Source organism: Physcomitrium patens, chromosome 11, assembly GCF_059467195.1.
Source record: "Physcomitrium patens ecotype Gransden chromosome 11, ASM5946719v1, whole genome shotgun sequence".
NCBI lineage: Eukaryota > Viridiplantae > Streptophyta > Bryopsida > Funariales > Funariaceae > Physcomitrium > Physcomitrium patens.
In genome coordinates, this window is record NC_143420.1 from 7022430 (window position 1) to 7040914 (window position 18485).

Here is an 18485-nt window from a genome sequence, read left to right on the forward strand (position 1 = left end):
TTGGATTCGTAGATTTGAGATATGAGGAATTGAGGTTCGTAGAATCGTTGATTTGTGAGCTTGTAGATTTGTGGACTAGTGGGTTGGTATACTTTGGATTTGTGGAATAGCTAATTCAAGATTTGTAAATTTGTAGACTTATAAATTTGTGGATTATGTGATTTGTGGATTATGTGATTTATGGATTATATGATTTGTGGATTATGTGATCTATGGATTATTTGATTTTTGGATTATGTGATTTGTGGATTATTTGATTTATGGATTATATGATTTTTGGATTATGTGATTTTTGGATTATGAGATTTGTGGATTATGTGATTTATGGATTATTTGATTTTTGGATTATGTGATTTGAGGATTATGTGATTTATGGATTATATGATTTGTAGATTATGTGATTTGAGGATTATGTGATTTGTGGATTATATGATTTGTGGATTATGTGTTTTGAGGATTATGTGATTTGAGGATTATGTGATTTGTGGATTATATGATTTGAGGATTATGTGATTTATGGATTATATGATTTTTGGATTATGTGATTTTTGGATTATGAGATTTGTGGATTATGTGATTTATGGATTATATGATTTTTGGATTATGTGATTTTTGGATTATGAGATTTGTGGATTATGTGATTTATGGATTATTTGATTTTTGGATTATGTGATTTGAGGATTATGTGATTTATGGATTATATGATTTGTAGATTATGTGATTTGAGGATTATGTGATTTGTGGATTATATGATTTGTGGATTATGTGTTTTGAGGATTATGTGATTTGAGGATTATGTGATTTGTGGATTATATGATTTGAGGATTATGTGATTTGTGGATTATGTGATTTATGGATTATATGATTTTTGGATTATGTGATTTGTGGATTATATGATTTATGGATTATGTGATTTGAGGATTATGTGATTTGTGGATTATTTGATTTTTGGATTATGTGAGTTGTGGATTATGTGATTTTTGGATTATTTGATTTTTGGATTATTTGATTTGAGGATTATGGGATTTGTGGATTATGTGATTTATGGATTATTTGATTTTTGGATTATGTGATTTGAGGATTATGTGATTTATGGATTATATGATTTGTGGATTATGTGATTTGAGGATTATGTGATTTGTGGATTATATGATTTGTGGATTATGTATTTTGAGGATTATGTGATTTGAGGATTATGTGATTTGTGGATTATATGATTTGAGGATTATGTGATTTGTGGATTATGTGGTTTTTGGATTATTTGATTTTTGGATTATTTGATTTGAGGATTATGGGATTTGTGGATTATGTGATTTATGGATTATTTGATTTTTGGATTATGTGATTTGAGGATTATGTGATTTATGGATTATATGATTTATGGATTATGTGATTTGAGGATTATGTGATTTGTGGATTATATGATTTGTGGATTATGTATTTTGAGGATTATGTGATTTGAGGATTATGTGATTTGTGGATTATATGATTTGAGGATTATGTGATTTGTGGATTATGTGATTTATGGATTATATGATTTTTGGATTATGTGATTTGTGGATTATGTGATTTGTGGATTATGTGATTTATGGATTATGTGATTTGAGGATTATGTGATTTGTGGATTATTTGATTTTTGGATTATGTGAGTTGTGGATTATGTGATTTTTGGATTATTTAATTTTTGGATTATTTGATTTGAGGATTATGTGATTTGTGGATTATGTGATTTGTGGATTATATGATTTGTGGATTATGTGATTTGTCGATTATGTGATTTGTGGATTATGTAATTTGTGGATTATGTGATTTATGGATTATATGATTTTTGGATTATGTGATTTGTGGATTATGTGATTTGTGGATTATTTGATTTTTGGATTATGTGAGTTGTGGATTATGTGATTTATGGATTATTTGATTTTAGGATTATTTGATTTGAGGATTATGTGATTTGTGGATTATGTGATTTGTGGATTTGTAGGTTTTTGGATTTTGTGATTTGTGGATTATATGATTGGTGGATTATGTGATTTGTGGATTATATGATTGGTGGATTATATGATTGGTGGATTATGTGATTTGTAGATTATATGATTGGTGGATTATGTGATTTGTGGATTATATGATTGGTGGATTATATGATTGGTGGATTATGTGATTGGTGGATTATATGATTGGTGGATTATGTGATTGGTGGATTATATGATTGGTGGATTATGTGATTTGTGGATTATATGATTGGTGGATTATATGATTGGTGGATTATGTGATTTGTGGATTATATGATTGGTGGATTATATGATTGGTGGATTATGTGATTTGTGGATTATATGATTGGTGGATTATATGATTGGTGGATTATGTGATTTGTGGATTATATGATTGGTGGATTATGTGATTTGTGGATTATATGATTGGTGGATTATGTGATTTGTGGATTATATGATTGGTGGATTATGTGATTTGTGGATTATGTGATTTTGTAGACTAGGCTAAAGAACAATCCGCAAATTGGTAGAATTGGAGTTCGAAGCTCTTAAACAACCATGGAAAAGTAGCAATTTCTTCAACACGAAACGTGTGACAAAAATAAAACTCGTGTTTTTAAGCCATGCATCACGTGACATTCTATTGTTATAGTCGATATTAGTTTTGAATCTTGTATGCTATATTCTAAATTTTGTACATATTTTGTTTATGACACAACTCGTTATACATAGAGAAATTTGTTTTTTGACTATTTTCTGTTAAGTAATCAAATTTGTGGATACAATGTTGTAACATAAAACAATACATTTACAAATACACTTTTCAGAAAAAGAATAAAATAATAAAAATAATAAAAACAAAAACTATAATCAATCAAAACATGCTCTCCTGATAAGAAAAGTGACTAAAAAAGTGATCGATCCACTGATGATGATGATAAGTGTATTTTAATCAGATGCAAATTATGATGTTAAATAGTACTTTGTTTTGAAACTTGGCAAAGAAATAGACAAAAATCCGAAAAGCTTTGAACAATGTTCTGGGATTTTTCATTTATGCAGACATGGTTTATTTTGTTTTGCAATTTTGCATGTCTGGGGATGTTTTCCACTCCGTCTAAAAAATTATTTGCTAGGTATTCGAAGTTGGCAGATAGATTAACTTGTGAGCAAAAATGTCAAATGTCAAAAGACGTCCGACCAACCGGATTCGAACCAGTGACCTAAGGATATCTGCAACTCTACAGTCCTCCGCTCTACCAACTGAGCTATGGTCGGATTCCTGATAAAGCTCAGTCCTAAAACTTATTTATATGTTTACAGCTACAGTATCAGCCTACTCCAATATTCCGAAACGAAGAAACTGGGCAGTTCATATGCCAACCCCACTTGTTTCGGGAGCTGAATATAAATGGTGACAAACCAAGCTTTTCGAGCAGTTGCAGCTGATGCTGTGAGTTGCATCCTTACCTCACGCATGTTCATCACCTTTCACTAACATCTCCTGGCTTTCTCTTCGTAGAAAATCACACGATGAGGATAATGAGGTCAGATTTCGAGGTTTTCCTGTGCTGTCCGCGAACCCGTAGGCTTTGAGCCGCACAGTCGTCAGAGCGTTCATATTGCTCTTCTGGATGCTTCAGATCTCAGAAGCCTCACCAGTATGTGAAGAACTGTTTCCATTAGCAGATAAGTGGTAATCACCGGTTCATACAAATCATACGAACTACGAAGATCTCATAGGTGAGCGAATCGTAAGTAAAATAAAACGAAGTGTAGAGGACGCTTGGACCAAAAACTTACCTCCAAAGCATATGAACCCGATACCTTGAGATTGTATTACGTTCTTCACACGCAATTTCTGATTGAATGATGAACAGAAGGAGATAAAGATAGTTCTGGCATCGATATTTTGATGACTGCATTAGAGAAGCCATTGCTACGTACGAGAAACAGAAATGAATGTCGCTAGGAGTTAAGTCCACGTACCAGAAGGAAGGAAGATCGTCTCGCAGTGTGGGATATCAAGTCACTGCGAAACATTCTCAACAAGTTCAGTTCAAACATTTAATGGGGATTGCACAGGGACGTGTGTACGAACTCACCCCAGTCCATAGGCGGCACGATGTACAATTCCGCAAGTGAGCTCGCAGGAGGCGCATGTCCTTGGCACCTCTAAGATTTACTAACGGCGTCGTCAGAACCCTAAATCTAAATCCTAAACCTGGACAGTCCACACACTCTTGCCCAGCTATTCTTCCGACCGCTCTCAACCACACTAGAGCCACGTCACAGACGCAAAATTGCAAGAGAAACATCTCCGCTCCTTTCACTCTAATCAGGTGCAAACCACAAGGATTCCTGGAAATCCCGAACATTCGCCGGAGAGTCAAAGAACAGAAACGTTGCTCACATGCATATCATTCCCCCTTTCAGACCTGCTGGGCAGAAGTCATCCATGTCGATGATGATCGTCGAATTGCTCGAAACCCTATACGCAGAGTTCTCACGCAAGAGGTTTGTTGTCTAATTTTATGTGTCAACAATCAATATATTAAGGGAGATGCAAATGTTACCATATATTTTTGCAATTTCATCATGATTTATTTTAATTATTTAAATAAAAGTTATTTTCTTTGTACACAATTTGAAATAATATATATTGGAAGTATTGATATTTTTTATTGAAATAAAAAAAAATTAAAAATATGTCAAATAGGTGATGAGTTGTGATGTAATTGACATATATATTTATTTAGATAAGAAGTAGTAGGGAGTAAATAAATATAGGTAGATTTAATAAAATCTTCTGGTGAAGCTTCTTAGAAGCTTTATAGACACATATTTGACTTTATACATGTTTATAGTTAAGTAGGTTAGAAAACTTAATTAACAAGTTAGCTATGTATTGTATATGTAGATAGCTTGTGGTATAAGCTAATGATGTGTGGCACACATATAAGAAACTTGCCTTGCAAATTAAGACATGTGTCTTGCAAATTGGACACATATTAGAGGTCCTATAGAACATTGCTACATAGCTCATAGTTAGATAATATATATGGAAGCAAGAGTGAAGCCTTCTTTACTCTTATCAATGCCTTTTTAGTCCTTAGTTTTGTTTCAAGACTTTATAATTTTCTTGTTTTTGGCAATAGTCATTCTAATTTAATATATTACCATCATTGAGTGATTTTTTAGTCTTTTTGAATGACATAAGTATCAAGGATAAGAACTTGATGAAAAAAAATAAACAAGTAAGACTTTTTCAAAAAAAATATGACAAAATAAAAATAAGGAACTATGCATATTAGAAAGGAAGCTGGAATGACTATTGCTAAAAAATAAGGAAACTAGAGACTCTTGAAATTAGATTAGAAGCAAAAAGAAAGTTGACAAGAGTGGAAAATGCTTCTCTCTTACTTATATATATATATATATATATATATATATATATTCTACCTAGAAGCTATATGATGATATTCTATGGGATCTTCAAAACGTGTTGACTTTGCTTAACATGTATTTTAATTTTTAAGGCAAGTTTTTTATATGGATGCTATATAGATAGATAGTTCTACAAGCTATCAATATGTGTGACATGTAGTTAACTTATTAACCAAGTTTCTAACCTACCAATCAATTACAAATACATATAAAGTCAAAGAAACATATATGAAGCTTCCAAGAAGCTATTTTAGAAGATAATATGAAGTTAATATACTTTTACCTAATTCTATCTATTCATATTATTCAAGTAATAATTACAATAAATATATGTCTATAATAATAAGAGTGTATTAAGATTTTTTTTTTTTTTTTTTTTTTTTTTTTTTTGAGAATCATGTCCTTATCAATTTAAGAAGAGTGCTAACTTGTTTCTTTTCTTTTCTTTTAGAAGTCAATGAATTATTTTACTTTTATTATTAGATTTTAAAAATTATGGATTATCTATTTTTAAATTTACTTTTAATTTTTTAAAATATTAATTGTCTTTTTTAATAAAAGAGTGGACTATCTCTTTTAGTAGAAAATTTTATTTGATATTACAAGTTTTGCATTATCTTCATCTAATTTAACTTTTAGATTTATTTGAAATATCTATGGAAGAAAAAATTATGGATGTTACTCTTTGCAGAAGTGAAAATAGATTTTCAACTATTGTAAATCTTCATGAGCTTGTCAACACTCTGAGGGTGGAAATCTCACATATCTCTAACATCAACCATAGAGGTAGTATTTCAATGTCCATGGAAGAGGTTAACACCAAAGTTCAAAGTCTATGCTAAGAAATTGTGCAATTAAGAAAAACAAATAGATCAAGTTTACAATTAAATCTATGAAGTCTTGCTACTCCAAGTATATGAGAGGCAAAGATAAATATATGTAAGAAGTTTAAAGGAATAAGATCAAAATTTCAAGGATTTTTACAACAAATAAGTTTTATCTAAGATTACATCCTTTTTTAGTACCATAATGAATTTACTCAAATTAAATTCATAGGTGCACTTTCTTTTAGAAGTGCTTTCTATTGGTTTGTACCTTTGATGAAAAAAGATTCATATCTTCTTTATAATCTAAATTCATTCTTAAAATTTGTTGTTTAAAAATCATTATTACATATAATACATTGAGTACTACAAGTCAATCACAAAGTATGTATTTTAAACCAAATACAAATATTCACTCAAGTCACTCTCATGGAAAGATTAAAAATCTATATCAAACTAATTCAAACCATCTCTTACATTAGAAAAGGAAAATCCAAGAATACAAGTGTAAAAATGGAGAAAATTGTAATCTTTACTAAAATAGTTAAATCACCATACTAAAGTAAAACTTCACAACAAATTCTCTCTCTTTGAAAAATAATTTACAAGATATGATTTGACAAGAATGTCAAGTCAAGGATTTTTTTCTACTTAAGTATTCAAATCCTAATTAATATGAACAAAGTATCAAAGACATAAATTAAAATAAGAAGAATCTTAAAATATATTTTTTTATAATTGAAGAAGAATAAATATTTTGTCTAAAAGTAATATAGTATTAAAATTAGAATACCTATTGTCAAAGACAAGAAGAGTATAGACTCTTCATACTAGACTAGGAACAAAAAAAATGTTGACAAGAGTAAAGAAGGCTTCATCCTTACTTCTATGCATACTATCTAACTAGCACCTATGTAGTAATATTCTATAAGATTTCCAACATATGTTTAAATTATAAGATACATGTTTTAACTTCTAAGATAATTTTTTTTATATGTATACCACATAGTTAGCTTCTTCCACAAGCTATCAATACATATGACATGTGGCTAATTTGTTGACCAAGTTTCTAACCTACAAACACATCTATATTCAAAGCCTTGTCTATAAAGCTTTTAAGATGTTTTTCTAGAAGATATTATAAAATTAATTTATTTTTACCTACTTCTATTTATCATATAGATAATTATTGGAATAAACATATATGTCTATGATACAAAATCAATTAATGGAAAAATTATCAATGGATGAAAAATCACTAATAAAACTAAAGTACATATATTTAACAAGATTTGGTATCCAATGCTCTATCATGCAACAATTTTTGTGTAAACAAAGATTTTTATATACAACATATTAAATTCTAAAAACTAATTATAAAATATATAATTTAAATCAAATACAAATTTACACCCAATACACTCTCAAGTACTCCCTCTAATTGAACACGAGCTCCTCCAACTAGCTAAGACTAAAAAGCATATATCATTGAAGATGAATGCCACAATGATATTGCCAAATTGTACTCTTTGAGACTAATGTTGTAGCAATTGGACCATTAAAGTATGTGATAAACATAATAGAAGAAATCTTCAATCCTTATCAATAGATGATGCATGGCTAAAAGATTTTTTATAATAGGAATAAATCCAATCTTGTAAAGGAATAGTCAAAAGAAGTAATATCAAATACGTCATATGCCACCTATATTGATATTGATTTTACAAAAACATGGTAACAACTCTTTTCTTTTCACCACATACAAAATAAGAGAGAATAATTGATATAACTGTCAATTCAAGATGTATAGAATCATCAACAAGAAGATAATAAAGAATACACTTCTTTAAATGCTCTTAATACTCTTATCCATCTTTACCTTCAAACAACAAAATACCACTAAAAAATACATCCTTTATATATAGAATTATATGCCATGCCTTAACATCAAGTGTTGTAAGCACCTCATGTTATAAATACATATAATCTTTTTTGGAAAATATTTATAATTGAGATCAATTAGCTTCACTACAAATGCAAGCATATCAAAAAGTGTCACAATATTGAGCAAAAAATAAGTTTTTCATAGCCATAGATATGACTTGTTTAAAGAATTCTACTCGATCATATAAATATTGAGCTCTAATATCAAGATCATCTTGGTCTAGAGTTAGAGCTAACTTCTCATGTATTGAACTAGGTAGAATTGGCTCTTGTCCATACAACAACTAATAAAGACTATAAGATACCAAAGATGCTTATTTATTAAAGCAATAATCTATTATAATCCATGGCAATATCAAGTTCCAATCACAATGGTTGCAATGAAGTAATCTATACTTCCATAAATCATGTTTGAAAATATAAATAATTCGCTCAACTAGGCCATTTGCTCTAGGATGATTTTTAGATATGATACAATGATGTATTAAAGCTTGAATATATAAAGCTTCAAATGTCCTCAGATTTCTTTTTCTTGATTTATTAAGATTTTAGCACGTTGTCGTATTTCATGAAGTCTTGCTTGAGAATGCACCGGGCACCTAGTTGTGGAAGATAAAAGAAAATTTGCAACAAAAGATCCAATTAGTTGATGATCTCAAAATTCTACTCGGATGTCGGTCAGCCTCTCCTTTTTCAATCTGATGCCAAACTTCCAGCATTGATATCTCCTTTTTTCATCGTTCTATTGCTTCCAAATTTTACTTACATATAGAAAATCAAGTCTTCTACTGATAAAACTAAAAATCTCTCCAATCCAACTAGCAGATTATTAGATATCTAAGAAAACCATACTCATCCTCAAATCCCTAAATTTCGAGACCTTAGCTCACAAAACCTTCATATGTATCGATCTAGTCATTCGATTGACCTCAAATCTCTTGTACACATTCACAACAAGCATATCAATAAGTCTCTAAGTTTTTATTTATAAAAATACTACAAAAATCACGAAATCTAAAAATTTGTAAAGTAGTTTTATTTCTCAAAGATCTAAAATCACAGAGAACATGACTCGCTTTAAAAATCCCTCAAAATCCAATACTGATCCCAATGACACGAAATCACCTCCCTCCAAAATCCCTCCACAAGTCTATCCTCTAATTCGGCTTTCCAATCTCCCCCCGTTCCCCCCCAAATCCCTCTGCCCGTCTATCCCATATTCTTCTACCTTGGTCTTTTTGAATTGGTTCAGCCAAAAGAGCTTTTCTCTCCATACAGTCCAATCCTCCCGCCTTGGACTTTTTGAATTGGTGCAATGGACAGAATAGCTTACCTCTCCCATGCGGTCCAATATCCTCCTGCCTTGGACTTTTCAAATTGGTCCAGTTGATGGAACAGCTTACAATAGAGTCAAAGTCATTGTATTGGGACCTCATTGGGTTGCCAATCGAATCAGGTCTCATATTGAATAAGAGGCCGTAACAGGACCTAAATTGGACGTCTCTATAATTAGGTCAAATTGGCCCTTCACATCAAGCTCACTCAATGTTGAATTAGTCCTTTTTCCTTCTACTGACTCTTGTTATTGGAATTAAATGAAGCATTTCATTACTGGTAAATATGCCTTGACTGACTGTGATGGGGTGACAGTAATTGGCCCCTGAATATTGGCACTGGAATTGGCCGCTACTACTAACATTCAAGATGACTAAATATTAATAAAAATCTTCTTCTTTTTTATTTTTACCATATTGTCGTGTTACAACACGACATCCACCCTCCCCCTGAACCTATGCATCATTTGATATGCACCAATTAACCTAGTTGTTGTTCGACTCATAATATGTCCTCTAAGTCTTCATCCAATCTATCTTCATCATCTTTACTATCCAGATCAATTTCATCTCCTCCCTGAAAAATATCTATATCGTCACTATGGTCTTCTATATTTATTTCTAAGTATCTTTGTTTGAATATTTTTACTCGCTTCTCTACCATTGGTATTTTTAACTTCGTTCCATCTAACTCCCACAATGAGTAAGTTGCATTATCATGAACAGCTGTTACCACATATGGTCCAAACCATCACTTAAAAAACTTTCTTAAAGTACTGTGTTGATTGTCCAAGCTACTATCATAGACCAAAATCCAATCACTTTCTTCAATTGCTTTAGGCCTCAATCGATGTTGCTTATCAAATCGCATCTTGTTTTGTAACCTTACTCTTTTAAACCTTTCTAATGCTATTTGCACATCTTCTAAACTTTGCTCTAATTGTTGAATTCTAATAGCTAGAAATTTATCTCTTGTCAATCTATCTTCCAATAGTAGTATACTCCAAGTAAGTACCTTTTCCTCAACCGACATAATTGGTTTTTGACGTGTCATAAGTTCAATAGGCATATATCATATTACTGAGCTATGAGTTGTTTGATCAGCCCATAATGCAAATGACAAAAGTCGTGGCCATTCTCTAACCTTCCCATTACAAGCTTTAACTAATACTTTCACAATCGGTGGATGACCACATTCACTTTTTGCATTTCCTTCTGAATTATAAGCAATAGTCAGTGATAGTTTACTTCCACATCTTTCAAAGAATTTATGAGCTTCTTGTACATTTAATTCTCCACGATCTGTAATGATTTTTCCTACACATCCGTCGTGGCAAATAACATCTTCAAGCAGAAACCTACAAATTCCTTCTATAGACTTTGTTTTCAATGCTCTTCTTTCTATTTGATTTGATAAATCTTCACGAGCTAAGATCAAATATCTCATTTGTCATAATCCGATTGGCATAATAACCAAATCAACGACCCATTTCAAATGAATAGTCAGAGGATACATAGGATGAAGACCATCTTGATGTCGTATATTAGAATACACTTGACAAATTTCACACGACTTTACAAATAAGAGCACATCTTGATACATATTTCTCCACCAATATCGTTCCTTGAGTTTAGCAAAAGTAGTCCAAATTCCTCTATGCCTTGCCCATAAACTATCATAAAACTCTTTTAATAATTTTTGTTTTTCTTCCTTACTGCCTATCACTCTTTGTGGCATCCCAATTCCTTTCTTCGGTCTCTTCCATAAGAATCCTTCTCAAAGCAAAAATCCATATGCTTTCTTCCTTATTTGTTTGAATTTTTCTACAGACTAATTTCTTTGCTTAGTGAAGGTATTTAAGTAATGACTAATATCTAATATTTCTCCTTCATAAAATTCGTCAAGAAATAGCTTATCTTCTCGGTTAAGATTTGATACTGAATAGAATTTCAATCCAATGTCATCAATGTCTTCAACCATTTTGTCTTCTCCTTCGTATCTTGCTCGAGACATCATGTCTGCTACTAAATTTTCCTTTCCAGCAATATGCCTAAATTCTGGATTTAGTGACTTAATATAAGCAATCCATCTTAATATTACAATATCTGGCGTCGAAAATTAGTAACCATTCCAAGCAATGGTAAGCAATCTGTTTCAATTACGACTTTTGTCCCAATTAAATAATCCTTTTCAGCTTTCATAGCTGAAACAACTCCCCAAAGTTCCCTTTTGACTTGTGAATATACACGTTGACAAGTACTTAAAACTTTAGCCCCAAATTGAACCACAATTCTATTTCCACTTGAATCATCTTGATCCACAGCCTACCCAATAGCAATAGGACTGGTATCCACAGTAAGAATTATCTGCCTATTACAGTCGTAATCAATTCTTCTTAAAATTGGAGGTGTCATAAATAAGACCTTTAATTTTTGCATTGCTTCAATATGCTTTCTTTCCCATTTAAATCGATAACCCTTACATAATAATTCATACAATGGATCCACTATATGAGCATAATGAGGAATCCATATACGATAAAATATACAAACTCCTAAAAACCTATGTACCTCTGTTAAAGAGTCACATGAATCTTTCATCCTTCCAATTGCATCAACTTTGATTGGATCTGGCTTTCTTCCATAAGACCCACACAATTGTCCAATCATAAGAACTTCTTGTACTTCAAATGTAGATTTTGTTCTTGACAGTGTAAGACGAATTTCGTCAAGTCAAATTAAAATCTTTTCATAATCTTGTACATGATCAACAACATATTTGCGACACCCTTCCTCATCTAAAGTTTTGTCTTTTTTTCCTTCTTCACATCCTTTGATAGGAACATCATCCAAAAAAGGTATAGTTTTTTTAGGGATGAAGTCTCTTAGTACTTTATTCATCCCGTTCATCATATGAGCAACTGAATTAGTAGCACCTTGTGGGAGAGTACACATTTTAAGCAATCCAAGTGGCATTCTCATTGTCGTTAGATCTCTACTCCCATGCACGAGTTAAAATTGATCATAACTCGAATATAAATCACCCATTGAATAAATTGTCCTTTCCATAAACGCTTCTGTAAACTCATCTACTAAAGGTCCTATACCTGCATTTCTTATAGTTATGGCATTCATTGGCTATATATCTTGAATAAAATATAATGATCCATTTTTCTCAGGCACTGTAAACCAACGACTAGAATATAGAGCAAAAGAAGGCTCCAAAATTTTCATTCTCATCTTTTCTTTTAGTAATTCCACCAATTTAAGTAAATGTACCCTCGGTATTGGAATTGGCCTTAAGTTCCAAGGCACATGAGGTACTGTAAAGATAACCATAGGAGCAACAACATTAGGATCTACACATCCTATTTCCGAAGATTCAAAGGTAAACGATTTACCTCGTTTAGCAAGTATTTTTTTAAAATATTCGATTTCTGCTAGAAATAAAGAACCATCACATCCAATCTTCAATTCTTCAAAAGTCTCCTTTGTAAACTGATATCCAATATTCTTTAGATTTCTTAAATTTTCTTCTTTTTATGCTTCTTCTATTTGTTCCTTAGAATCTTCTCGTAAAGGTTCGACAACAAGTTTTATCTTTTTATCTACTGTTTTATATTTTGTCTCTACAATAATTTTTGGTGCTTGAAAAGATTCTAGTATAGTATAAACCTCCTTCGAATGAATTTCCACAATCTTGTCATTATCCCCTAATCCAATAGACGTAATTAATTCCAAAGAATCCTCCAATCCATTTTCTTCATAATCACCAAAAATCCTTTCATTATCTTCTACTGTTCCTAATTTGTATAATTTCCTTTCAATACTATATAATTTTTTTCTTTCTTTTCTTTTAAGTTCATCAATCTGCTTATACATAATATTTCTATTGTCTAAAATACCAATAAAACTAGCGTCAAAGGGACCTATATCTCACAAGAGTACCTCCTTTTTGTACCTCCATAATCCCGCTTTATAGTGGTACTTCTCTAAAATCCTTAAATTCTCCAACAACCCTCAACAAAGGTTTCTCCCGCAACCTATCTCGATTTCGCTCATGATTAGGAGGTACTGTTAGAAATTGTATAGCTTTCTTCCCATCTTCACTACATATCATTACATAAGCAGAACCACTGTCAAGTATTTTTGTTTCCATCCGTGTTGTCGTAATATAAGATTGTCCTAAAATCACCAGATAAGACGTTGTATCTTGAACAAAGAAATGTTGTTCTGTCGCAACATCTCCAATTCAAACTTTGACATCTGGACAAGCTCCGTATAATTCGCCCCATATGTTATTAGTTGCTTGTATTGCCCATCCATGTTCCATATCAATTGGCCATTTTGCCTCTTATAAAGATCCTTAGACATAAGATTGATTTCAGAACCATGATCAACCAAAGCAACAATTGGTTCTTCTATATCTCCCACCTTCACCAATACTTTAGTAGTTGCCATTGCCCAATATTTTTGAGTATAATGGCTTGAAGCTTCTATGTCCTTATCACTATAATCTTTGAAACGTACTCGTTGATTATACCCATTCTTTTTCTTTGTTGAATGCTTGTAACCATTATTAACCTCTTCGTCATCTTTATATATTCTTGTGTCAATAGCATGACTCATTCTAGCTTCGCCCATTAGTTATCTCTTTCGCTTAATGCTGTCAATGATAATATCATGAAACTCCTTCTTTGCAATTCTCAAAATTTCTTTCAATGTGAATTCGATCTTAGCATTTAATATACGTTATTCCAACACTCCTTTTAAATCTGTTGCTACTTTAATGTCAGAAAGTAGCTTATAAGTAATCAATTTATCCTTATCTTTTGTCTCATTTATTTTTTCTTCCAATGATGTTGAAGTGTCATTTATAGGCAATTCTTGTGAAGATGCCTCTTGAGCCTTGTCTCCTCGAGATCGCCTCTTAGAAGAACTTTCTTCTCTCATATCATCAAAATTCTCTCGTCTCTTTTCTTCCATCAAGGCTTCGTGTTGGCTCTTAGCAATATATGGATGAACTGAAAGAGATTCAATAGGATCTTTCCACCCAATTGTGCCTCGTATTATAGCTGTAATCCTCAATAATGCATCCCGAGGCATTTTTCCTTCTTGTATAGTAGAAATGGCAGAAGCCCAAAATTCACTAGTTTCAATATTTCTACCAAAGTCATCATCTACTCTAGCACCACAACTTGCACTCTCACATGCTGCTATTTCATGCGCTTTTAAGTAATCTTGAATCAATGCTCTCATATCTCCTTTGCCAAAATTGGTTTGAAGGAGAACCTCCATATCTTTTAATGCTATCTTTCTATCTTTCTAGTAAATAACTTCTTGCCATATCATGTTATTAAATTCGTCGCAATTCTTCCTAGTATGCATAGCATCATCACACCAAATACATCTTTGTACATACCCTTATTTTGAAACATTCTTCAAATTTTTTTAAAAGTATTTTCTTCAAGTCTTGCCAATTTGATTTGAAGATATCGCATTCCTCGTATAATTTCTTCCATCCCCATATCTCCTTTTTTTGGTAAAGATGTTGAAGGTTGAACATCAAGCATCGTTGGTCGTATTCTATGTACTAGAATTTTAGGTGCTTGTATTGCTTTTGGAATATTACTCCTATTCTTTCTCTTTTCTCTTTTTGCAACAAATCCACCACACTTTCAATATTTTTCCACGTTGTTGTCAATCCTTCATCTTCTTTTGTGTCTTCAAGAAGCAACTCCAATTTTCCTTGTAATTCTCCATTAGCAGCTTGGAGAAATAATTCAACCTTGTTTGGCTCTAATGTCAATTTTTCTACCTTCGATAATTGAGAGTACTGCCTCTCAAACTCCCTTAGTAGCTCGGTTGCTTATAAATTCTTATTAGGCCGCTCAATCCATTCTAGAAATAGTTTCTTAGTAATACGATCAATGTCCTCCAAGAAATATTCATCTTTTAATGCACGTAAAAAAATCTCCCATGAATTTCCATAATGATCCATAATCGATGTAATATGTTCTTTTATCTCTGGTATTGTGGTAAGTCCAAACAAGTCAACCATCTTCTTTTCAAAAACTCGATTTAATTCTATTTCTCAAATATAACATCTTAAATACCTTGAAATATCCCTTCTATCAAATTGATCAATTTTATTAACCACTACTTGCAATGCTTTGGTTGCTAAAGCTTTCTTACGATCATTGCTTTGCTGTTGTTGCATAGATAATGATAAGGCTTGAAACATACTAGCAATGGATGGAACCATATACACACCTTGTCCTTTAGAAGAAACTCCACTAGAAACTCCCTCAAAACTTTTAATCTCATTCTCCATAAAAATAAGAATGAATATAAACAAATTCTAATACCTCTTTCCTCAAGCTTTCATGTCGGGTTCACTACTTATATTGTATTACGAGAAGTCTTGCTTGAGAATGCACCGGGCACCTAGTTGTGGAAGATAAAAGAAAATTTGCAACAAAAGGTCCAATTAGTTGATGATCTCAAAATTCTACTCGGATGTCGGTCGGCCTCTCCTTCTCCAATTTGATGCCAAACTTCCAGCATTGATATCTCCTTTTTTCATCATTCTATTGCTTCCAAATTTTACTTACATATAGAAAATCAAGTCTTCTACTGATAAAACCAAAAATCTCTCCAATCCAACTAGCAAATTGTTAGATATCTAAGAAAACCATACTCATCCTCAAATCCCTAAATTTCGAGACCTTAGCTCACAAAACCTTCATATGTATCGATCTAGTCATTCGATTGACCTCAAATCTCTTGTACACATTCACAACAAGCATATCAATAAGTCTCTAAGTTTTTATTTATAAAAATACTACAAAAATCACGAAATCTAAAAATTTGTAAAGTAGTTTTATTTCTCAAAGATCTAAAATCACAGAGAACATGACTCGCTTTAAAAATCCCTCAAAATCCAATACTGATCCCAATGACACGAAATCACCTCCCTCCAAAATCCCTCCACAAGTCTATCCTCTAATTCGGCTTTCCAATCTCCCCCCGTTCCCTCCCAAATCCCTCTGCCCGTCTATCCCATATTCTTCTACCTTGGTCTTTTTGAATTGGTTCAGCCAAAAGAGCTTTTCTCTCCATACAGTCCAATCCTCCCGCCTTGGACTTTTTGAATTGGTGCAATGGACAGAATAGCTTACCTCTCCCATGCGGTCCAATATCCTCCTGCCTTGGACTTTTCAAATTGGTCCAGTTGATGGAACAGCTTACAATGGAGTCAAAGTCATTGTATTGGGACCTCATTGGGTTGCCAATCGAATCAGGTCTCATATTGGATAAGAGGCCGTAACAGGACCTAGATTGGACGTCTCTATAATTAGGTCAAATAGGCCCTTCACATCAAGCTCACTCAATGTTGAATTAGTCCTTTTTCCTTCTACTGACTCTTGTTATTGGAATTAAATGAAGCATTTCATTACTGGTAAATATGCCTTGACTGACTGTGATGGGGTGACAGTAATTGGCCCCTGAATATTGGCACTGGAATTGGCTGCTACTACTAACATTCAAGATGACTAAATATTAATAAAAATCTTCTTCCTTTTTATTTTCACCATATAGTCATGTTACAATACGACAATGTTTTTCAAAATATGCTACTATTTGATAAAAGAAAACCATAGTTGCCAATTTTGAAGAGTTTTGTAATAAAGCCTCAAGTTCAATCTACTTGCTAAAATATTCTACCATCACCAATTATATTTAGCTTCACATGAGATAATAAGTCGTCCAAAAAAATTTAAAGACCAACAATAGTAACAATCTATGATAATTAATAGCTTCAATAGAGGTGATAAGGTATTAAAGCATAATCTAATCTGATTATACACTTTATATTAAGAAATATATGTAGCCACTTATTGATATATACTACTCTTCCAATATTAATTATGTAATATAGAATGTATTTTGCATACCTCAAAATGTTCAAGTTCTTTAGGTACTTTTTGTATTTAAGAGACATTTTAATCTAACCTTAAAACTATGTATTTAGTTCTATCAAGCCACTCACAAAATAAAAAATTGTTTATATAATAAAATCTCTTTTATTTAGTGATTAATCTTATTTCTTTTTGTATTAGAGATAGTTGAAGGAAATGTTCTTTGTCGGAGCTTGTGCAAGATTGCAACATCTTCTCACACATTATTAATCATTTGATTCTTGTCTAATTTTTCATATGAATTTTGGTCAAGAACTATGGTTGTAGAACTTGACATTAAAGTCAAGTATGTAATTATATGCCATCTAGGAAATGCCTCTCAATCACAATCTCCATGCCACCAAGCTTTGATTACATTTCTTTTGATGGATATGGATTAGAAGAAAGTCGATTGGTAATGCCTATTCAATGCACAACTTCAAAGTTGTATTCTTCAAGCAACAAAGTCTAACTTGCAAGCTTGCCAAGAAGCCTATCTGACTCCATAAGCTACTTCAAAGGTTGATAGTCAATTATCAATATAAAGTATTGACCATATAAATAAGATCAAAATTGAGCAATGATCCAAACTACTATCACAGTTTTTTTTATTTTTATTTTTATTTTTTTTTATAAGATGATTAATTTGACTCTGTATTATTATTATTATTTGTAGAGGAAAATAGAATAATATATTTTTATCTTACATTATTTTTTTATATCAAGATTGTTGCAAATCCTATTATACTCTGATTTATGTATAATTAGAAAGGTCTATTAGCATCCAGATATTAAAGTATTAGAATTGAAACAAATTTTTACTTCAATATATCAAATGCATGTTGTTGCTCAAAACTCCAAGTCCATAGTTGATTTTTATCTATGAAAATAGTTAAAGGCTTAGAAATGACGCTAAAGTTTTTAAAAAATCTTTGTTAGTAGTTTGTCAATCTTTAAAAAGCTAGAATTTATGAAACATCACTT

General features: G+C 31.8%; 1 long non-coding RNA gene and 1 other non-coding gene across 2 annotated transcripts; both read right to left on the reverse strand.

Moving 5' to 3' along the window:
* Positions 1 to 3018: 3018 nt before the first annotated feature.
* Positions 3019 to 5191, reverse strand: LOC149988130 (uncharacterized). Its single transcript, XR_016505440.1, has 2 exons — positions 3795 to 5191; positions 3019 to 3664 (listed from the first exon to the last, which is right to left on the reverse strand). It is a non-coding gene; the product is annotated as an uncharacterized LOC149988130 (long non-coding RNA).
* TRNAY-GUA (transfer RNA tyrosine (anticodon GUA)) lies at positions 3187 to 3269 on the reverse strand. The gene is given in 2 exon segments: positions 3187 to 3222; positions 3233 to 3269. It is a non-coding gene; the product is annotated as a tRNA-Tyr (tRNA).
* Positions 5192 to 18485: the final 13294 nt, after the last annotated feature.